At 41.7% G+C, this 23,790-nt stretch overlaps 1 protein-coding gene across 27 annotated transcripts in view; it reads left to right on the top strand.

Annotated features, from left to right (window-relative positions):
• Positions 1-23,790, top strand: part of LOC109136709 (protein tyrosine phosphatase receptor type D) — a 336,090-nt gene that overhangs the window by 78,649 nt on the left and 233,651 nt on the right. For all 27 annotated transcript variants that reach the window (XM_027274799.1, XM_027274793.1, XM_027274761.1 and 24 more), the window contains exon 4: positions 16,913-16,936. The gene's annotated coding sequence lies outside the window, so the exon portion shown is untranslated. The remainder of the gene's footprint in view (positions 1-16,912; positions 16,937-23,790) is intronic.

Below are 23,790 nucleotides of genomic sequence, written 5' to 3'. Positions count from 1 at the left end.
TATTGTTATATATGGTTTTATTATAACTGAGGCACTGCCATTAACGGTAAAGAGCATTTAATCTGAGTGCAAATCAATTTGCAGCTACTTTAATTACTTTTTATGCTGTTGGTTGGTTTGTTCTATAGCGGTACGTCATGTTTCATAAACCGATCATTATAATCCGATCTGATCTAATTTTCCTCCGAAACGTGGTGAGTTAAAAGTGCAAAGTAGCACAAATTGGGAGTGCTCGAGTGAAGTAGAAGTTCCTCATAATTAAAGTTCAGTAGCTGAGTAAATGAACTTCCTCTTCGTATTAGAATGATGCACAGTGCTGCCAGCCTGATTAGCCTCCACAATATTACATATATACACAGCTTATCAACTTGCAACTCCCGGTAGCCTTGCACAATTCATACAAGTTTTTCTTTCTTTATGTTAGTCATTTCCAATCAATGTGACATAAAGACCATGCGCAATTCAACTGCACACAGTGTCCCCAGCATCCAGAAGTCTCATCAGCTCTTTGATGTAGCGTCCCTGTCTCCTAACCTTTGACTGATCGCTCTCTCTGGGCTTCGGCAGAGTGTCAGGAGAATGGATGAGGTGGCAGAGAGTGACTGACAGCTACCAGGCAGCAGCGGATCCTGCAGCGACCACAATACAGACGGCCTATCTTTTAAAAGCTGGCAGTAATTGAATATTAAGTGCATTTTAGGATGCGGGCAACGTTTGGCGTATGCCTTTGAAAACGCACAGGCTCCCTGTTGTGTCTTGCCAGGCGTGTTTCACTTTCCTTTCGCCAATCAAAGCAAAATAAAGGATTTTATTTTAGCTCATATTTAAAAAAAAATCAGATCTACGCCTTTAAATATTCATTTTAACAAATGTTATTATAAATCTTGTCAGCTACCCATAGTGAGAGGGTGCTTGGGACAGCTGTCACAGATATGGCTTTTAATTAGTTAAATACTTGACATTTCTCTGTATACTAACAAGCCCAGCACATCACACATATGGTAACAAACACAAGTGAATGGTTATGGATCTATCATATTCCCCAGTACAAGCGTTAATTTGGTCCGACCCACGCACAGGATATCAAGAAATCAATATTGCTTTCCCATGTCTGTGGCTGCGCTAGGTGGGCCTAATTGAAATGTATGAGGGAGCCTGCTAAATGATCTGTGCAGGCAAGGGAGCCAGAGTGATTGCAAACATATGGAACGGTTCCTTAGACAAGAGAAACATTTGTACAATGCTGAGAGAGAATCAGACAGAGGAGCGTGGAGTGTGTGGAGCAGGAGGAAGAAAGAAAGAAAGAAAGAAAGAAAGAAAGAAAGAAAGAGACAGAGCAGAAGGAACAGTTATTGTGCACTCATTGCACGTGACGTTTCTTAATGTTCATGCAACTGGACTCGGGAGAGATATTTGACAGCTTTCCAGATGAACGCCCGAGTTAGTTAGTACGTAGAGATGAAGGTAGAAAAAAAAAAGCTCACAAAGAACGTGGGTGCTGGCACATTATCAAGCCATTAAAAAGAAATGACGGCACAAACCTGGAACTGAGCATTCATTGTTGTCACACAGAAGCAGGAACGCTGATCCCTGACCTGTGCGAATGTTTGTTTTGTTGTATTTGAGGGAGAAAGTCTGCATTCTGGTTTATATTCATGGCTCCTTCTTTCCTTTCTCCCTCCTCCACTTTCTCCTCCTCTTGTTCACTCCCTCCTCCATCCATCTCTCTTACCACGTCTCTCCCCCACCCCCTCTCTCTAATAAGCTATTGACATTTTGCTTAGTAATGACTGCAAGAATAATGGGTCTTGTATCGTCCGGAATGAGCAATAAGTAGAAGTGGCATTTTTCTAACCTCCACAACAGGTAGACAACCTGGCTCACTCAATTCCAATTGGTCAGTTTAATTGGGCTATCTCTACTGGGTAAAGAGTACCATCCCCTGGGCACTGAACTGGCAATGCAGCACACCGCAGCTCCATGATGCAGCGATTAGTCAGTACCATCTTGCACTAGCACGTCTAACACAAGTGAGTCATGTCCTTCAGAAACACGGCCAGGTTTACACAGTGAACTGTGCAACATGCGTGCATAGACGTCATGATTTGGGGAAGATGCAATTTTAAATGGCTGATCTTACACCACGATGTCTGGTGTAATTCATCTCATCTCACATATTTGATAAACTATTGTGGATTTGTATCTTCCTTAGCTCAAACATTAGTGGTGAGAGGATGGTTTGAAGTCAAACAGCCATCTTCCACTTCAACAGAGATGAAAAAAAAAGAAAAAGTCAACATGAAGAAGTCACCAAAAAAAAAAAAAAGCATCTTTTTGCCAAGTGGCCCTTTCGCCTCTCACAAATGTTAGGTCGCTGAGAGTTCCCTTAACTAGCATAGAAAGGGGTTATTTTATGACAGCACACTGGCAGTAATGTGTCTTTACAAACAGGCCCTGGGGCGACAAACAAAAGCTTGAGACACTTGCTCACGGGCTCCACCAGGCTCATGAGCAAGTGTCAAGTGTGCTGATATAACTTAAGTTATCTGCACCGTGCACATTGGATGCTTGGGATGCACACAGTGTGTTAAAGCTTGCGGTGAGATCTTCCTCTGTGCGTCAAGTTTGAAAAAAAAAAATCTAATGATTACCATTTTGAGGATTTTGTGATAACCTGCATTATTAAGTAACAATAATAAAAAAGAAAGCGAGACAAAATATGTGTCGGCTTTTCAGCCACAGAACACATTTTCGGAGAAGACGCTTTGGCACAAGGATACCACACAAATAGCATCTATTATTCATTTAGTCAATGTATTGACATGGGCATCTCTGGTGAGGGGTCAGGACAAAAAAGCTCCAAGAAATGGAATCTGGGAAACATAGAGCTACAGATGGAAATAAAAGATTTCAAGATGAAAAATCTTGGTTCACAGACACGCAGAGTGGGTCTAAGAGGGTCATGGAAATTAAATGTAGGCTTTTATACTTTACATTTTCTGACCTTCAGTTTTAATGCAAATGTTTTAGACTAGTATGCTTGTGCTACACTGTCTTAAGAGCATGGAATTATATATATATATATAGGATGACATACAGAAGTGGATGTCATGACAATAGAGTTGAGTGACAGGCAGAATGGATTTGGTTGGCACAAGTCTGATGGCACAGGTCTGATTTTCTTCATATGCACAAATGCAGGGGTGTTATATTTCCTCCCAACATTTCCTGCATATCTCCAACATGCGTCTCCCTCATTCAGCCTGCCACTACAGACTGGTAAGTGTTTTGGAGCAAGCGTGATCTAGCCGAGTGCGCACAGATGTGGTAATCCATTTGTTTAAATACATCTGACATGTTCATTAAGCTGCTAAGCCACACACTCTCACATTTTCCCTTTTCTCTCTCAATCCTTCTACCAAAAGCTGCTTTTTTCTTACCGCATTGAGACGGTGATTACCATGCAGTCAAATGAGAGGATGGCAAGCAGAAACACAGTGCTTGTCGGTGGCTGCCTGCCAGCCAAGCTACTTACACTGTGGAGCACACAGCGCCCAGACAGCACGGGCCAGAGTGGGGCTGCGTATAACTCTGGCTTCCTGAGCTAATGAAGATCATCTCTGAGTCTGAGGATTTTTTTGAGTGAACATGATATAGCATGTTGACAGTCAGACGGAAGATATGCTTGTAGGAGGGTGAATTGCGGGTCACTCAAACAAATCAAGCAGAAACAGAAGAAATATTCCAAAATGATGCAAGATAAAGGCATGGCACAGGTTATTGGTTACACAAAGGTATTCAATCTGATACAGAGCATCATGTACCACCACCGCTTTTACTCTTGACAAGTCAGAGAAATATCAGACAGAACACGGAGCAAACTGTGGCATTTTCATGAATTCAGAAAAGAAAATCAAAGGTTCACCATCTTTCCACTTCAGGAGCATTAGAGACTCTGTGCCCGCCTGCTTTTCAGGCCTGTCACTGCCAACTTGGCATATTACCCGGGCACTACGCCATCTCTGCCAGCTCCATGATTGCCATGATCCGGGTCGGCAAGAGTATTACATGGCCACCTGGAAAGAGGCGAACACCTGGACGAAGCTTAGCACCCGGCTCAGCCATAATACAGATCTTTTCTCTGCCAGTATATACAAACCTCCTTCCTCTCTCTCTCTCTCTCTCTCTCTCTCTCTCTCTCTCTTATATGGTGCACACAAGTGATTAGGCATTGTGTAGGCCCACTGTTGGTCTACAGTAAGTAACATTTTGTAAAATCAAACCGCATTCAGTGTTAAACCTGTTCACAGCCCAACTGAAAGTAATGGCAGATGCCAAATGATGCATTGTGTGATACTCAGCAGGTAATGTACTCCCTACTTGACAAGGCCTTTCGGCATATATAGTTTGAATTATCAATAGTGCATTGTACTGACCTTTGAATACACTGTGGCTTTCTGTAACCTTAAAGAAAGTATCAGACACGTCTTGTTCTTTTTCTCTATTCAGTTAGCTTTTTCTTGTATTATAAATCATCCAGCTTTTTATCCTGCACTCAAAGCCCTGCGAGAAAAAAAAACAGTTGTGTCCTCGCCAATGAATTTTCATGACAGCACCGTCATCCCACGTTGTACCAAAATGATCCTCTTGACCTCTGTCGCAAAATTTCATTGTCTGTGATCAAATTCGCAATTCATATTCCCTCGTTTTATTGTTATTTTTTTTGCAGAGGCTTAACCTCTCTTTCCTTATTGTTAGTGCTTAACTCAGACTGGGAGGATCCATTTGCTGCATCATTCAAATAAATCTGCCCTCCTGTCCACTGAGATAGCCGACCATGTGTAATCCGTGTTTACCCTCACAGGATTAGGACCGAATAATACTGCATTCCTCCTCCTGTGCTTTACCAATTCACATTCTCTTCGTTTTTCAATTGCCTTTATTGAGTAGATAAAAATCGAACACAATGTTCTTACACACGATTGCTTGATCTTTTTCTAAGTAATCAGTCATCATTACGTTACTATCATATGTGCCCTTCCTATCCATTTTAAAAGATAAAATCTGCATTAGAGGACACAAACTCTCAGACCTATATTGCCACAAGACAGGTGTTGTCCTTTATCGGAGCATACTTCTTCTTCTTGGGAGAACCAGCATTCATTAAATATGGTTCCACTTCAGTGAGTCCAAGAGTCACAACTCACAAACAGCGGGATATCAAATCATGCCTCAGAGAGTCTGAAGAGGTAAGATGTCTGACGTTTTGTGATCTTGACAATGGATCTCGCTGGGGGCTATCAAAACCAGACAGCCTTTTGCAAAGGTATTCTGCAAAGCACAGTATCCCAAACTAGTCCCTTTCCAAATCATCACAACCATTGTGCATGTTGAGAAAAAAAAAAGCGGACAGGGATTTGAATGCTGATTGAACACAGAGATCCAGGAGTGATAATGGCGATCATAAGAGAGTCACAGTGCATAGAGCACAATAGCAATAACACAGAAAGGTCACACAAGGAAAGGGTGTCGATAACACTACAGGACAAATGAGGTGGGAGAAACTGTTTGTGAGTTAACCATACCTCAGAATTTGTGTTAATTACTAGTCCTGTGGGTGGTTGTTAGTGGGGAATGTCTACTGCTTATGTGTGCTTATATAAGCAATCAATGGCTTTAATTAGACTATTAGGTGGGATTGGGTCCCAACAGACTACTCCCGAGCCTGAAGCAGCCTTGTTGTTTACCTGCCTGGTTGCTGAAGTGTTGTAACTATTCATACCATGGTTGGCTGTTTGAGGGTAGAGGCTACATGTCGACCGGTGTTGGATTGTTAATATTGACTGATAGCATGATAACAGCTGGCATATGTTTCAGAGGGCGTTTACAATATGGTGGCCGGTCGGGCGGGCAAGCTGTCCACCAGTTTGATTCAGAGTGGAAGCGGCTTAACAATGGTTGAATGGATCGCCATGACATTTTGTATAGACTTCCATGGTCCCCAGACAATGAAGCTTATCGACCATGATGATCTCAAATGCCTCAACAACTATAGGAGGGATTGCCAAATAAATGTGGAACAGACAGCCAGTCAGAGGATGAGTACTAATGATCACCTGGATTTTAAGTGAAATCTAGTGCCACCAGCATAGCATTTTTTTTTTACTTATCCAGTGAAAAATCTCAAAATCTACTAGAAGTTTTGAAACATTCCTTTTGATTGTTTTGAAAAATCATCTTCATCATCATTATTTCCATACAATATATCCTAACTTGTTTTTTAAATGAAATGTCTCAAGAAATACTTCATAAATTCATGTCTTCTAATATCTAGTGTTACCTCCTTCTCAAAATGTAATTAAATGCCTGCAAAACTAATGAAATTTTCACCATCCTCAAGTGTATTTTGTGTTTAATGCTTATTATTATGAACATGGATAACATTATGCATGCCAAACATCAGCATGCTAGCCTTGTCACTGCGAGCATGTTAGCACACTGACATTAGCATTTATCTAAAAAGTGAAGCTGTGCCTAATTACATCCTCACAGTAGGGATGCAGTGATTACCCAATTTCACCATTCACAGTAGCTTTCAGTGCAATGTAAACCAATAACAACAAAGCAATGCAACTTGTAATTCATAAATTTAATGCTCACCAAAACAGCATGTAATCCCCTCAAGGGTATGAAACCTGCATGAGAAATTCCCTTCAATCAGCTTGCTTCATTATTAGTAAAACTAAACCAGGCTACTTCTAAAACAATGACCAACAATATACCGTAAAATTCGGATATTATAAGCCGCTACATTTTTCACACGCTTTGAACCCTGCGGCCTATACAATGGTGCGGCTAATTTACCGGGAAGCACTCTCTAGCAAGAAACGCAAAAGTGAGACAGACGTGGGAAAAGCTTATGCACCGAAGAAGAAACTAGTTTTGCATCATGCACACATCCTCATCATGGAAAACACACAAAGAAATGCATATGATGCAGCTTTTAAGTTAAAGGCAATCGATCTGGCTGTCAAAGAAGGAGTTAGAGCTACTGCATGTAATCTTGGCATCCCGTGTCAATGCCGTGTTGGCGCCGTACTGCCGAATTTCAGGCACAGTTTGAAAAAAAGCATGTCTTAAATTAAAACAAACAAAAAAAAATCTTTCGTGTACCGTCTTTTTGTGTAAATATCTCATGTTACATGCGGCTTATAGTCAAGTGCGGCCTATATATGTACAAAATGTATTTTCTTTTAAAATTTAGCTGGTGCAGCTTAGATTCAGGTGGCCCAATAGTCCAAAAATTACGGTACGTCAATATGAGAATACAATTCATAGTTTATCTCTATTCATATATTCATGTTTGTGAAGGGTGTCTTCAGTGTTACGTCAGCATTGTTTTTGTATGGTGAACCTCTGCTGTATATTCTCTACTTGACACAATTCTGTCTTTACATTACTCTAAATTTTGCCCCATTTCCCTCCTCCAATTTCTTTCCAAGGGGGCAGTGTTAGCCGACAGTGGCCTTTTCCCTGAACCATCATAGCAGCCTTATAGATCCAATAACACTGCGTTTACTGAGCAAACATGCTGAAAAAACACTATAGCACTTCCCCATTTTCATATTCAATATTCCACATCAGGCAGATTCACTGACCCCTTCAGAAATGAAACGCTGTGAAATAGGAAACCCTAATGCTGGTATTATTTTCAGTAGCCTTTTATCTTGAAGAGTTGGACTTTCATATAAGCAGCCAGGGTGACATGAAGAGGGGTTTTCAGTTCCAGTTTTTTATCCAGGAGGGAGAAACAGAGGTGTATCGAGAGAAAGAGAGACACTAGAGATGCAGGTCAGGTAATGAAGGAGGAAAGAGTGGTGGGGGGAGAGGAGGGGGGTGGAAAAAGTCAGGCTGAGCTCATAAATAGACAAAGGCAGAAAAAGTGAAAGAGAAAGATCCAGTTGAAAGAGCAAATGAGAGAGAGTCAGACAGAGCTGGGAGGTGGAGGGGAGCGCTGTTATAACTTCATGCATGTTTAAACAGAGAGGTAACAAGAGTTAAATTCCCAGAGGATGTGGGTACCAGTGCCCAGCCAGGGAGATGACACCTGGTGCAATGCATCTCAGGAGTGGAAGAGGGGCAGTGAAGCAAAGTCACACTGGGGACTATTTCAAATGACGGAAAATGTTTAACGTTTTAATAATTGAATTCATTTATCCAATAAATCTGCTCAGAATCTGCTGGTCTGATGTGAGAATTTCCAACTTTTTTTTCCCTATTTTCCAACATTTTTGGCCACATTAGCAGCATGACTCTAGAGATGGCAATGCCCACCGGTCAGGCAGTCCTGGCTGAATTATCAACAACTATTGGATGGATTGGATATTGGCGTACAGGCATTCATGATCCTCAGAAATGAACCCCCCCACCTCAACCCTTGGCACCACCGTGAGGTTGGAATTTGTGGTTTTTTGCACCCAATAATTTGGTTTATAAGCCAATAATTACTGACAATCCCATCAGCTCATTTTGTTTTTTAAACGCTAACTAGCAAATATTAGCATGCCAACCAACTAAACTAGGCCTGACTTATGCCTGTTAGCATTATCACTGTGAGTGTGTTAACATGCTGGCATAGGCATGTCTGTATATAGCCTGACAAAGCTCTTAATCATGTCGGTCAGGAAAAAATAAGTCATTTGAAGTAGTCACTATAAGCTCTGAGGAATTGTGTGGCCATTTTTCACTGTTATATAACATTTCATTGACTTTAATTGATTGATCATGAAAATAATAATACTCCCAGGCTTCTCTCAGACACACACACACACACACAGTCCTTGGTTATACAGTTCGTACAGAGTGTTCAAGATAAATGTATTGTGCTCTGTGCCCATACTGCTCTGTCCTTCACTCTCTCTTTGTCGTACACACACACACACACACTCGCACACAGACTCCTCTCGTCTGACCAGGGAAAATGTCCACCGTCGGTGCAAAAAAATGGAGTGGAACAGATGGCATCAGAATGATTGAAACCACCTATAATGGTTCCCACAACTTCCCTATCTTTTTTATCCCACTCGGCCTCATTTGCTGAATACTTCCCTCTCCCCACCCCACCCCTGTTCCTGCATTCCTGTCCAACTACACCCATCGTCTGGATGCATCAATCCAGCCCTCTTCAATGCCATACAGGCTCACAGGTCTTGCCAAAGAGGCTCAGGCTCGCTGGAAGCCCCATGGTGCTACACAAAGTCAGCCAAGAGGAGAAAAAGAGGAGGGACGAGTACAAGGAGGAGAAGCAAGGTGGAGGAAAGAGAAGGCAAATGGTCCTGTTTTCATTTGAGCTGCACATTAAATAACAATATTAGTGGATTTGCTACTGAAGGTTTGAATCCTTGCCTCATATGCTAAAATGCTGAAACAAACATGCACAGGCAGATGCATAAATTTCCTCACACAGACACTATTTTCCCTCCGCTCCTTTCTTTCTTCTCACCCTTCTTCTCATCATCCTCTCCTCGCCGCACCACCTTACCTCATCACACCTCCCCAACACCAGGCCATGCTGAGCGACAGTCATGTAAATGAGATAGTTAGCAGATCAGAAGGCAAGGAGAGGTATTTTTAATAGCAGAAGAGGTGTTGATTAGTGTCAGAGAAGGAGAGACAAGGCAGACAGCCTCGATTTCATTCCAACGCTTTGTGTGTGTGTGTGTGTGTGTGTGTGTGTGTAGGTGTGAGTAAAAGACAAAGCAAGTAAAAGTGCGTCTGTGTGTGTGTGTGCATTCTGGTTTCTACATTTTATTGTATACCTACGGACATTCATGATTGTGTGAGTATGAGTATCATCAAACCCCTCCCCCGGGGAATCATCATTAATGCATAATACATAGCTCCATATTTCCGACTATAACAGCAATAATGTTGGCTGCGCCGAGTTTATGAAGAGGAGATCAGGTGTACGAGAAAGCGATTACAGGGCATAAACACGGCAACTGATATTGCTTTATTGTGGCGAAGAAACTGGCATCAAGATAACGGTCGCTGAAGATCGCCTCGAGGAAGAATGCCTGTAACAATGTTAATCAAGTGCTTCGCTGCAGCGATTGTCGGTAGTTATGAAGGAGTCACGCCGATAACGAGTTGTCCTGGTGAATTAAATCGAAGCTAAAATCAGACTAAGTGTCGGACACGGAGGCATAAAGGTTCCAAATGTGTGTAGAGTCATTAAACTCCAGTATATGATGATGATCGAGCTTGGCTGTGTTTATTTGTATACGCAATACGTGTCAAAATGAAGATTTATTAGTATAATCAGGCAACACTCTTCTCTGGTAATATACTGTATGCAATTGTGGAGTTAATTACGTTTTAGCTTGACGCTTAGCAATGTGTGCAGCATTTTTAATTAGACCTCTAAGGCATTGTTTTTTTTTTTTGTTCATTCTTATGATTTTTTTTTTTTTTAATCATAGTTAAGTAACACATGCCATTTTTGATCCAGAACAAAATATGACCCCAGCCGGCAGTCTTTATCTCGATCTAAATTTGAATTCAACGATAAGGTCTTGGAATGAATAAATAGCAGTTCAAAGCTGGCATATCAGTGGCTCTTCATTCAGTGTCCAGGGGCTTGCCCGCATGCTTTTGCCCGTGTCAGAATTTTCATCTTCCCGTTCCTCCCCAGCTGCTTCCCTCACACGACTCTCTCCCTCTCGCTCGCACAGATGGCAGAGGGGTCGAAGCACTTTAATGAATTTTCAAAAGGAGCTGCATTGGCAATATTAAAAGGAGCTCCCTAAACTTAACCACGTCTGACACCGGAGTCACGCGCATGCGCGCAATGACAATATGAAAAGGAACGCTCTTCCTTATAGACGCGAAAGAATGCAAACAAATACAGTGTGGGTGACACACACACATCAAGACACAGACACCAATATTGCTTTCTTCACAAACCAATAACATCCACAAACACAGAGAGAAAATACCACATTCCACACGCCAGTGGACCGTCTTAATTAACTCTATTAGAATGACAGGCACCCTCCGAAAGGTCAAAGGTCAATTTTAATGATGAGCCTACATATGGCAGCCACCGTGTTGCCTTGCAAGGCAAACGAGAGCCACTTCTGCTGATCCATCTGTCCCGTGGTAATGACTGCACCTGGCCTTCGCATGGGCCAACGCACACAGGTACCGGAGCTCTCAGAAGTCGCTCGGTGCACAGAGGGAAAGACAATTAAAAAGCAATAAGCGCTCTTGCATCTTGCGGGCCACATTGTTTACTCATTATGTCTAATTATCTATTTGAGTCAGAGATTTAAAAGACTCCTTTGTAGGAGCTTTTTAGACAGCCAGCATGAGTGTTTACGGTGCAATGAGGCCGTAAATGACTGTGATCTTGGACCCGATGAATTTCAATTGGAAACGCAGTCAATTGTCAGTCGTGTCCTCATGACCTATGTTAATGGTTTTCTTGTTGCAAGAGGCCAATGTTTAGGAACCTGATTTGTGAGTTGAGAGCAAAGTGTCAAACATCATTACAGCCTCTGTGTTTTCGCTTCTCCGACTCACACCCGAGCCCTGGAGGAACCAATCCAATCCAAGCCTCTTTTAGCTGGCCTTGATCGTGCCAGTCGACATATGACTGCCTGTAGGGTTCCCCCCCCCCCCCCTGTCTTCACAAGTGGCTGATATGAAGGGCCAGGCCAGTGCTATGCTGCTAGAGGCATCAAGGCTATTGCCGTTTCTCTCTCTTTTATTTCTTCTTTTTTATTCTGTGGGTCCATCTACTTCTCCCCAGGCAAGATAGTCTTTATCCCACCTCTATGTAGCTGAACTCAGGGTCAGAACACAGCAGAGAGCCCATGGGTGTCTCATCTCCCCAACTTCTGATCACTCATCAAAGCCTGCCAGGCAAAATTCTTTTTTTTTTTTTTTTTTTTTTTAAAGCTGCATTTGAAAAAGTCCCTTAAATCCCCTTTTGTGTTTTTTTTTATTATTTTTTTAATAAAACACAAGAGGATGAGCAAGACCCCCGGGAAGATACATCACGCTGTGGCTGCATTTGATTTAGCTGTTCTCTCTTTTAATTTTTATCTTACTAGTCATACTCCTATAGCATAGCAGATGGTGTTACGGTATAGATATATTAACCATATATTAACACCCTGGAGATCTGTTTCAACTCTTTTCCGTCAAACATGTTACGATTGCAGTCGTTGCAGTCAAAAACGTGTGTGTTATGATGCACGGTTTTACATTCAAAATCAAATAGTTACTTGTCGGTCACCATCGAATTTACCTATAATCTGACCTGAGAGAAAAATAATGAAGGGAGTCCATTGAAGATCTAGGGATTGAGATATACCGACTGATGGAGCATCGCTTCTGTTTTCAAACAGGAGACAGCTGCAACAGGAACGGAACATCTGCTGCAGTGCTAATATAAGCATACCTCCCTTCCCGTACTGTTCTGCCTGAGTGGCCTTTAAACCGGATAGCGCCGAGTCTGACAAGCGCCTGATGAAGTTTGGAGTTTCTATAACTGCGCTCATCAGGCTGTCACTCACAAAGTACTTATTCACACCTCGACTTGAAGAGAGATTAAAAACAAGTGAGCAATTTTCTCTTCTTTTTTTTCTTTTTTCCCTTCCCCTCAAAGAACAGCCTTGGTTTTTTCGAGCCAATCTGGCTTCTTGTCTGACTTGTGTAAACTTCTAGATACTTCTGCAGTCTGTGTGAGCCCAGGCCATCTGTAGCCTCTGTCAGTGCCTCGCTAATTCTTTGTTGCAACAGGGGGAGAAAAAAAAAAAAAGAGAAGTAATGTTTATATCAGCTCAGATGGAAGGGTGCAAGTTCTCTCAGTATCATTGATAAAGTGGCAGCACTGTTCTCCTGCGATGTCTGTTTTGCACCTCCTCCCTCATCTCTCTGCATTAAAGCCTTTTTGTGGCTGGAGCTTGGCCAGCAAGAGCCATTTTGTCCCATTATGTGGTACTGTTAAAAAACAAAAAAAAAAACAAAAAAAACAGCTGCTTTCATTTAACACTGGTGAATAGGTTAAATGGTGACACAAGGAACAGGCTTTTTTTTTTTTTTTTTTTTTTGTCATGGTCTAAATTGACCAACAACAGGCGCTGGAGGTTCTACTGTTTCTCCTCGGCTGCCTTCCAGCTCCATTGCTTTTGATTTCCAATTAGTGGCCACTCAGTCCTGCAGCCATTTTAGAGACAGAGCCCTCTCTTTCATGCTCTCACTCCTTTTTTTCCCCTCCGTGTGTGTCTGCGTGTGCGCGCGCGTGCGTTCATTGACGTTTTTCTATTTGAGAAAGAGGAGTGAGCAAAGGCAAAAAGAAAATGGCCAACCCACCGATTAACTGAAATTAATCTGTAAAGAGCACTGTATAACTCGAGGAAAGAGAATACATTCCCACTGCACTGCACGGTTGAGTGCATGTGTCTAGTTAGAGTAATGATTGTTTCCAGCTTGTGCCATCTTGAATGTAGGCTGCTCTCAACTGATCTCTAAACTGCCTTTGTTTGCTTTCTACACCCAACATGAAGGAGTCTGAACTTTAAAAAGATGTGATAGGATTCATTGAACACCAACATCGGGTAGCAAAGAGGAAACTTCTGCTTGTTAAATGTATATTTATATATGTGAGTATTGTTACATGGGGGGAAAAATCTTGGTATACTTCAATTTAAACATTTACAAGGTATTCAATGCAAGTATATTGTATGTGGGCTGTAAGTGCACTTGTAAATCAAGTATTTAATAGCACACTGAAATTAAATGCTTAGGATAATACACTGAACCATAAATGTCACATTTTATAGAACATTTCCCTATTAGATTAGAGAAGAAGTGCCCAGCAAAAAGATACTTGAAGATAATGAGAGAAAGAGATATTTAGAATGAAAGAAAAGATTAGAGCTATTTAAGTTACTTATCAAACATAGAGTATTACTTCTTTCTCTGTTCCCTCAACTGACCTCAGAGCCAGATTTGCTACCACTCTGATCACGTTCAGTCCTCCATCTCTGTGGAGTTGAAAATTGGAGTGGCGGGTGAATGTAGTCAAAAAAACAAATGTGGGCGAGAGAGATTCGGATAGAATTTCCAGTAGCTGGTGAAGAATATTCAAGCAAGTAGTCATGATTAACATCCCCATCAAAACCTCACAGATATAGTGGTGGTCATTTGTGCTGTGGGAGATAAAAGTCAGAGCATTTAAGACCAGATTAGAAGATGGTGAATTATTAAGAAGGTAATTATAATAGTGATAATTCATGATTTGTGATCACTGCATAGAAGAACTTAAAATTCAGTGTTGTCCCTGCCGTGGTGCACTGACTGTTATGTGACGAATAAGGAAAGTCAAGACCGGCTGTGTCAAAAACAATCTCCCTTGGGGAAACTGATGTCCTTGTCCAAGAGCCACAGAGTCTCAGAGGATTGAATATACAGCCCTGCAAATATCCCAGCAAGGGCAGATGATGTCTCTGTAAATTTAATCCAAAGTTTTTGTCATAGTGTAATCTCTGTTGCCACGATTTATTTACACATCAACATCTGGTGAAAAAGCCCTATGTACATTCTGTAAATACCTGATGTGTTGATAGATTGCTACCCAACCTGGGTAGCAGTCAATGTGTACTACTTTTTCAGCCTATTTTGACAAGAGATGCCATGGTGAGCAATGGTTATATTGAGGGGAAATAGCCTCATAACAGTGTCACGTCACATATAAAAAAAGAAACCACTCTAATCTGGAAGCAAACTCAAAGGTTTCATGGCGTGGCTGACAGTTACTCATTGTGGCATAGCCATTTATGCCATAACGCAATGACTAGTCAAAGAAAACATTACAAATCTGCGTCCATGCCTTCACTAAAACCCACATCTGAGCAATGACATGCTCACTACTGTATGACACATCACAGAGGCTTTTTGTAATTCCCCCCAGCAGTGACCACTCCAAACATCCCCAAATCCCTCTTGTCAATAGAGAAAAGACAACACGAGGAACCCGACTCCTCAGCTTTTCTTTCCCTTGTCAAAAGTTTCCATATCGTGTTGTGGGTTCTGCACAGCATAACTAAGACCCTGGAAGCAGCTTATCTGCTTAAAACAGGAGGGTGAGAGAGGGTAAAAAAAAGTGTCTCTGTCTTCCATCTTTTTCCTGGTTCACAGAGTGGGTTTATTGAAGCCACCAGAGCTTTGGTTTCTCCCTCTAGATTCCCCCAGCACCACTCCCGCTAGTCTAATCCACTTAGTCCAGACGCTACCTTCACTGGTTTTGATTGGCCAGACCTCAAAACTTCTACTATAGGACTCAAAAAAAAATCAATAATCTTCACTGCACTGCAAAAAGTCTCTTTTAAAAAGGAGTCTCCATGGTTGTCTGGTATTTACACTGTATGCCAGAAAGCATCACATTTAAAATTTTTTCCACATCCCACTCGTCTCCTTTCCATTTATACTGTTGTCTTTCATTGCTATCCCTTCAAGTGTTTCTGTCTTGCAGTCTCTCTCTCCACCAAACAACACTCATGCTAATGTCATTGAAACCCCAGGTGTTTCTTTTGCCTCTTGAAGTCCGACATCAGTCCCTGCCACCCCCTCCCCTGAGTCCAATTTTCCCGGTATGAAGCTTCAAGGTCCTTAGCTGAGGTCTCTGTTTAGCAACAACAGTAGCAGTGAGTGTGAATGCATGTCAGACAGAATTGTAATGAGTGTCCCAGAGATTGAACCCAGTCGTTCTCCCTCTTCCTGAAAATAGATTTGTTCTCATGTGCAAAACAGATATTGTAATCGCATTTCCTCATTGTTGATCCACTTGGGATTTGTTGCATGCACACCAAAAATGTAAATGAATGCAGAGGGATAGACTTCATCTGTGATAAATCATATTAGTGGCAAATTCTGCTTAGCAACACAACTGCAGTGCACTGTAAGCAATGGCAACTCAGATTTAGTCCTGAGTCTAGTATTTTTCTCACAGTACATCTAGTTATTGTCAGTTCGCTCCATTTCCTTGTTTTATTGCACATTTACAAGAAAGCAAAACTGTACTTTAGACGAGTACATTCGTAGAGGGACCACTTTAATTGTTAAAAACAAGACTGCTGTAATGGAAATCCAGTTCATACATCTCGGGCTGCCAAAGAGTTGGTACAGAAAAGTGGGAGGGAATGTTCAATAAATCTTTGGAGATATGAATGTCAGGAAGCAGTGACACAGTGAGAATGTGGCTAAATGTTGCTTTTTTTTTTACCATACCGGGTCATTGTTTGTGCCAGGGCCACCCTAGGGTCTTTGTGGGTAGTATGGGACTGTCATTTTATTATGCTGTTAGAGCCTTGGACGTGGGTTGTCAAAGTAACAAGCTCGGGGAAATGTAGCAAAGGTCGAAGCACACAGGGTGAGAGATATTTGAGGGCTACTAAATTACCTCAGAGACATATGGAGAGAGGGAAACACCTTGGTGTATGTTTGTGCGAGCACATTTGTTCCAGTGGTTATGTTACACTGGTGGAAAGAAAAGGCAAAGACTTGTCGGTAATAGATTAGGTTTCTGCTTACATCCTCTCAGCCTCCACCCTCAAAATCTTGAAACACTGACAAATATTAATGCAAGTTGTGCAAACTTTGGATCCTCGGGGGAGACTATCTCAGACGTTTCATGTCTCTCGATTAATAAATGATGTCCCCCTCTTGACAGGGACTATTCTTAACCCCCAGTCTACGCAATGCTGGGACACCATCATTTTTTAGGGGTGGTAGTGACAGCCTCAGCCTGCATTGAAGTTTAGCTTGCTGTACATTGTAATTTGCTGACGTTTCTTTTCTCTCTTATTTCCCCCCTTCCCTCTTTTCCCCAATGGCCCGCTTACAGATGTGACCAACTATTCCACACTAGGTAAGACATTTCATTTTTCATAGCACTGTTCTCAAGAGTGAGAGTCATGTTTGAGGTGTCATGTGTCTTTGGGAGTGATGTGAATGCATAAATATGGAAGAGAGTTAGATAGGGGGGGGAGCGGAAGCGGCACCAAGATGCTGCTGTTTGCTCAGTAAGGTATGCAATGCTCTGCAATCCTCACCCATCCCATTTTCCCACATGTGTGCATGAGGATACACATTGGTGGCTTTTTCTGGCAAGCGGATTGTGTGCTCTGCGCCTTCAATTTGAATTTTATTCAAATGAGAATCAAATGGCCCAGATTGTTCAAAGACTACGCCGGCAGTGTTGACTTATAGAAGCATAGCACGGATGGTGTCTGTTTCCACACTGTTGTGAGCGTGTGGAAATATCTCATATGAACCCTTCCACTGTACCCAGCACCACATGTCAACATGAAATCCCTGGTTCGGTGAACATTGACACTGTCGGTCATAGCCTTGGATGTCCTGCTCTCTGGGGACAACTTAACAAATCTCTCTCAGGGACCTTATAATCTTTCTTCACTTTATACTCATTTTATGGTTAAGTGCCATGTATTCGGGAGTAGCATAGCACGTGATCTTTTAATCCATCTTTCCTCAAGAGGTTCAAGAGCTGTGAGGCACCTTCACACCAGCAGTTCATTCCAAATCCACAAGCAGCCTAAAGACATGGTAATATAAGCATTGTTTCCGAACCTAGGTATACACCTAAAAGCTGTACGTGATTCAACTGAAAGAAGTTGAGATCAGTTGAACTGCGTTTTACCCCTGAGCAGCCAGAACATAAACTCTACTTCCAAAGGAAGACATATTCGCGAAACAGACACCATGAATAGAATTTTTCAATTGTTAGTCACACCAGGGAATGAGATTCAGTCCTGGCTTGATACCAGAGGCTTTTCTGTCTAGGAAGTGAGCCGACATGTGATGGATTTTTGACTTCTTTTTGGCCTGTAGGGGACATGCTCTCTTCAGCTGTGCCCATGTGGCTATCCCACAGGACCCTTCAACATAAATGGTGCCAATCACACAAGGACTACGCATGCAAACCACGGACAGGATCAGTAGTAAAAAATGGCTGACAGCAGACCAACAGGCTTTCTGAAATGAGGAACAATTGAACTCTGATTGAAACTAATGAACATAGTGTGAACATGACCCTTGCTGTTGAATACCAAGTGTAGCATCCCATGTATTCTTTCAAGAGACACTCAGCAGGCAGCAGGAGTGTGATAGAGGTCAACTGCATGATTGAGTCCACCATAGCAGGGCCACAGACCGGGACAGCAGGACATTTCAGTGCTACCCATGGCTCTGAGCATCTGTTCATAAGGGAAAAATCAATCATCTCATCTCCAAAGTGGAGCAAGTGTATTGGGCAAATAAGAAAACTGGCATACCTCAATGTTATGCTTAGATGGCTGGTATTTTGTCTCAGATATATAGTTGCTCTCAATGCACTTGACTTTTCGTTATTTGGACAGTTTTGGGAGACTGCCACCTCATTGTGTAATTGAAAACACAGTGCCATGCCACTACACCAGCACAGTTTGGCTACCCGGCAGAGCATCTGCAAGCAGTTCTGGTCCGGCTTGCAACTCTTTGAGGCAGGCACTGGCTGACTGCTCGGAAACAGAAAACCCCTGGCTAGCTGAGAATAATAAGTACCCATGGGAAGCTGCCAGATGGACATTTACTGTGAGCCTAGCTGGAGAGGGAGAAATCTGTCAAACATCACACTAGGCATCTGTGGGGGAGCAGCGCAGGTTCACGTCCACTATGTTGGATAAGAGGAATGCTCTTTGTCGAGACTAAAAGCTGTTAGATTTTTAACATATCACATCTAGTTGATGCATTTACCTTCTTTCAAGGTCAGCAATTCACATTGCATTAAAGCCACCTGTTACAAGGGAAAGCTTTAAATAATGTCTGGATAATGGATGCTTTAAAAAGGTTTATCATTTGATAGCAGTGGCCTTTGCAGAAAGAGTCAATAAGTGTGGAAACTGTGGAATGGCCTTCTTCATTTAAGTCAAATTTCATTCCTCTTTCCATTCACTAGCTATTAATTAACACTGAACTCATTTTGCGGCCGGATTCTGCAGTGCTGCTGATGTGAGAAAAGGCATAACGCTCTAAATTTATGTTTTATACTTGGGGATTTTCAGATACCTCCCTCTGCATCATTTCTTATATCTTGCTCTACATTTTAGTAAAGACAGTTGTGTCTGTTCTGTCATAGAATAAGTCAAAAGCAAGTTTCTTCCTTAAGATAATCCTTGAAGTCCATTCTTTTGATTTGGAGTAAAAATGTCTTGAATGCAAAGCTATAAACGGGGAATTACAATTGCTCATTATGCTCTTGGAAGATCAGAGGCTCCGGAGAGTTGGCAAGATGAGGGAGAAAGAGCACAAAGAGTTCATCCTTGTATCGTCAGCAGTGAAATAGGACCTTGGTTTTCTTAGACAAGCTGTGCACCAGTTATTATTGCATTATGTCTGGCAGCCCTCCTCTCAGACAGGAGCTGAGCCACACTTGATCAGTGATATGACACTGGCAAAGAAAAGAGTGATCGCTGGCTGCTTAGTTAGGCAAATACTATTATGCTGTTAAAGTCTAAAAGTAGATCTGTGCTCGGTAAAAAAAAAAAGGCCAACCCGGACAGTATCCAAAGCAGTAGTAGCTTTATTATACTCAGGAGTGGGCTCTTCTGAAATGGTTTTGGTTTATTCATTCCTCAGAGGACAAGAACAATGCCATCCATGGATAATACAGCACTTTCAAACCTCCATCTGGGTTTCTCATGCCCTAGAAAAATGTTGTTATATACTGTTCAAAATACAAAGAACTAATGCCTAATTAGAATCATATGGTTGTTGATAGTAATGTGCATTATAATTATGTCTTGCGTATGGAGGTGTTGTCTTCCTACTCTCAGAAGAGAGAATGCATAAGTCAAAGGTGTATGTAAGAGAATATATTTCATAGGAATGATCTCGAGTTCGCCGGTCCTCATAGGAATACTTGTATCGAGAGCAAGTGAGCAGTCATAACCCCAAACCATTAGAGAACAAGCATAGCGTGTTCCTGTGGTGGGTCTTAATGTGTAGCGCTTTCTTTCTTTTAGCTGTGCCCTCTGGGTAACGGGCCATTTCGCTAATGGTGAGTTTCTCAAGCATGTGTCAGAAACCTCCTGGCATTATCAAAAGCTCTTGTGGGAGCTTAAAGTTGCTGTATGTTGATTCCCCCCCTCTCTATTTCTTAAAAGACCAACTATGGCTGGGTAAGTTGCTAATAAGAAATGTGACTGATAGCTTGTTAGCGTGACTTTGCATACATTCTACAGTAATTAGACTTGAGTGACAGATTCACCAAGTGTTCACTTTTATAGCCGCCATCTGAGAAATCTGCTTACTTTGTATTATCTTAGCAGAGCCTGTCACTCCTTGCCTTTTTATTTGTGATGGACAATTTTTGATATTTTCTTCATAATCACTCATCATGGCGGATGATGCGAATACCTACGCTACACCCATGCGGATGATTTAAGGGTGACGTGCGGCAGCAATTTACACACCGTACACATTTGTGAACACTTGGACGCCCAGTTCCCCGCAAGTAAAGCTGGGCTGCTGTTACGAACAGATGGCTTATCTTTAACTTTATCAGCGGCGGCAGTGTCACCAGCAAACGCGATAAGTTGCTCCAGTGCCTAGGGAGAGCGGCATCCATCAGTAGCTAACAGCATATGGTGAAGGCACATTAAGGTGTCCTCTCTCTCTCTCTCTATCTCTCTCTCTTTTCCTGCCTTCCTGTTCTATGAGTGGTTTTGCAGCCAAGCATCAGATGCTCACTTCACAGGACAAAGTGTGTGTGTGTGTATGTGTGTGTTTTGAGTGTGTGCAGAAGGGCAGTGGGCACCCAATTTGAGATCTAGTGCTTCGTTTCTGATGTGTTTCATGTGTTTTCAAAGCTCTGCAGCTCCCACCTATCTATCTACTGTATATATCTGTCCATCTTGCTACCTATTTATCTGCCAGTTCTTTTCTCATTTTTGTCATTTCTTTCCTTTCCTTTCTTTTGCCTGTGTGTCTCTTTAAGTAGATCTTAAAGAAGCGTAGAAGCGTTAAACACTGTTCTTACCTGACATGATAAAAAAAGCGTTTTTATTTATTTGATTCTTTTTTCCATTTGAAGAGGAATCACAAGGCAATATCAGCAACTGTCTGTGTCAAGAAGGTGTTGTTATTTCCTCTCTTTCTCCCACTAATAACAACTTCCACTGCCATACCAACCTAACCACCCCAGTAAGGAACTCTATTCCAACATTGGAAGGAGAGTGTGTTTACCAGATCTTCCATGTGTTGCATTCCTACATTAATCTGAATGTCAATCAAAGCCTTGTTCAGCAAGTGGCTGAGTCGTCAACAGACCAACATGACAGCGTGGTGTTGGACACAAATCAGACGTACTTCAAAAATTATAATCAACTCTTGTGCGGATTGGAAAGTACACAGTGGCATTATCGGTGCTCATTATGAAAAAAAAAAGCAGCTTCCCTCCTGGAGAACAGAAATTGTTCATTCATTAGTGGTATGTGTCTGTCATTAATACACCACACTAAATGTGTTATGAACATGAGCCCCTTTGCTTAATATAAAAACCCTACACTTAGTCCTCAGGGCTAGTGACACCTTGCCTCAAGGCTGGTGCCATTTCATTACATTTGTTCTTATTGTAGTCAAAGACGTAATATTGGGTTATAATAACCTTTTGTGCTTTATTAAATTTACTCTCACTTTGCTTTCAATTTTGACACCCCTTTTATACCAAGTTTCAACTCATGTGTGAAACCTCTGATATGTCACAGCATGCATCCCACCAAAACCCCTCTAGCCTTTCTTTTTCTATTGTTATTCCCATGTTGACATCTCTCTAATAAGCAACGTTAATTAGCCTGCTCTTCAAAAATATAATTTTCTCTTGTGTATCAGAGTTTGGTCATTAAATGAACAAAGGCAGTCAAACAACTGACACAATAGGCTCTACTGATTAAGGGTACAGCTTGTGGAAGAAGTGTTCAGATCCTTTTCTAAAGTAAAAGTACTAATACGACACTGTAGAAATACTCAGGTGCTGCATTGAAAATGTTATTAAAGCAAAAGCATGTAAGTATAGTCAGGAAAATGTACTCAAAATATATAAAAAAAAGTGAATTCACTCAATTTAGAAAAATATCCTCTGTGACTGTTATGCTATTATACAGTACCGGCCACTCAGGATAGCCACCCCCAGCCAGATATATTCATCCATTCCTTTTAGATAAGCAAGTATCTGTCATAGACCTGTCATGGACCTGTCAGGGACCTGTCATGGACCAGCTGGCAATTCTAGGTGTCTGCATCTGTATATTATATCATTAGATTATTATTATCACCACTCATGCATTGATATAAACACAGGATTTGTAGCTGGTTGAGGTGGTGTTGATTTTGCAAAAAAATACAATTACAAAAATTGAAGTGGAAAGTGCCATGAAACAAGAACCTCAAATCTGGACAGTACTTGGGTAAATGTACTCCGCTTACATCACATTACTGGATGCAGACATAACAAAAGTTGGTTGAGAAACAATTGAGGAATCTACTTGATTTTACATCATCAGAATTTGTGTTGTTGCACATGTAGTTTTCAAGGCAATGCTCTCTGTATGTGCATATACCTTTTTCTATATCAACACAAAAGACGGCCCAAAACTGTTTGCAGCATCAAGCCTAAAATGTCTTGTAGAACCAAGTAAATCAGTTGGGATATCAGCTGAAGTCATATGGTGTCCTTTGAGACAGCATCTGGCTCAAGCTGGCTCAAGCGTTCTGCATCCATTTTGGCAGAACATTTGAGAGTGATGAAGACCACTGGAGAGAATCCATGGCCTTGCTTCTCTGAAGGTTGAATGTCAGAGGTCATTGGGTGGCCAACCCATCTGCCAGTCTGGCACTGCCACATACAGTACAGACTGGATGTTAGTAATCGAGTGGCATGTTTCGTGGGTGTCTAAGCAGAGACAGGCTGTGTTCATAGCCTGCCATCGACGTATACTCTACATCTACATCACGGCATAACATTCCAACAGATTATATTATAGTCACTGATGTGATTAACAGTGTTTTGACAGGTGCAAAGCAAAATCTTTATATGAATACGCTTAATAGTCATCCGACTTTTCATTATCTTCTTTACTTTATCATAAAACCCCTGTTTTACTCAAGCATTGGATGATGATCACGGCAGGATTAATTGGGATCAAAGCTTGGATATTGGACCGCAGTGAATCCCCTCTGTGCATTTTGCATGCACACTGTCACTTCCCAGCTCTCATTGGGTAGAGTGCACACAGCGGAATGCACATGGTGGGTACACACTTACAGAGCTAAGTATTACTATATACTATATAAAGTATTACTATGCTAGTACCATACTAACCACAATTTGGGGTAATCCGTTGAGGCAAACTGTTTTTAAAAGACTTTGCATCAAGTCAACACAATATAAACACGACTTTGATAAAAAATGGTTGTACAAGGCAGGGTTTCAAGTTTAGTTAACTATACAGGACCCACTTTAACTGATATTGTACTTTAGACTTGAAGCCAGAAATTACACTACACATGTAAGATCTGAACCCCGATCAGATCTTACATGGGGGAAACCTTCCCCACCTGGCTGTAAATGTAAAAGTCCTCTTTTCTGTTTGATTAACAGAACTTCCATGGCCATTGCTAAACCTTACCACCTAAAGAAAAATGTAGACTTAATCTGATCTTAAA

This window comes from Larimichthys crocea, chromosome III (assembly GCF_000972845.2).
Source record: "Larimichthys crocea isolate SSNF chromosome III, L_crocea_2.0, whole genome shotgun sequence".
NCBI classification, from domain to species: domain Eukaryota; kingdom Metazoa; phylum Chordata; class Actinopteri; family Sciaenidae; genus Larimichthys; species Larimichthys crocea.
Note: the sequence above shows the minus strand (reverse complement) of the source record. Positions and strands in the feature narration are given on the sequence as shown.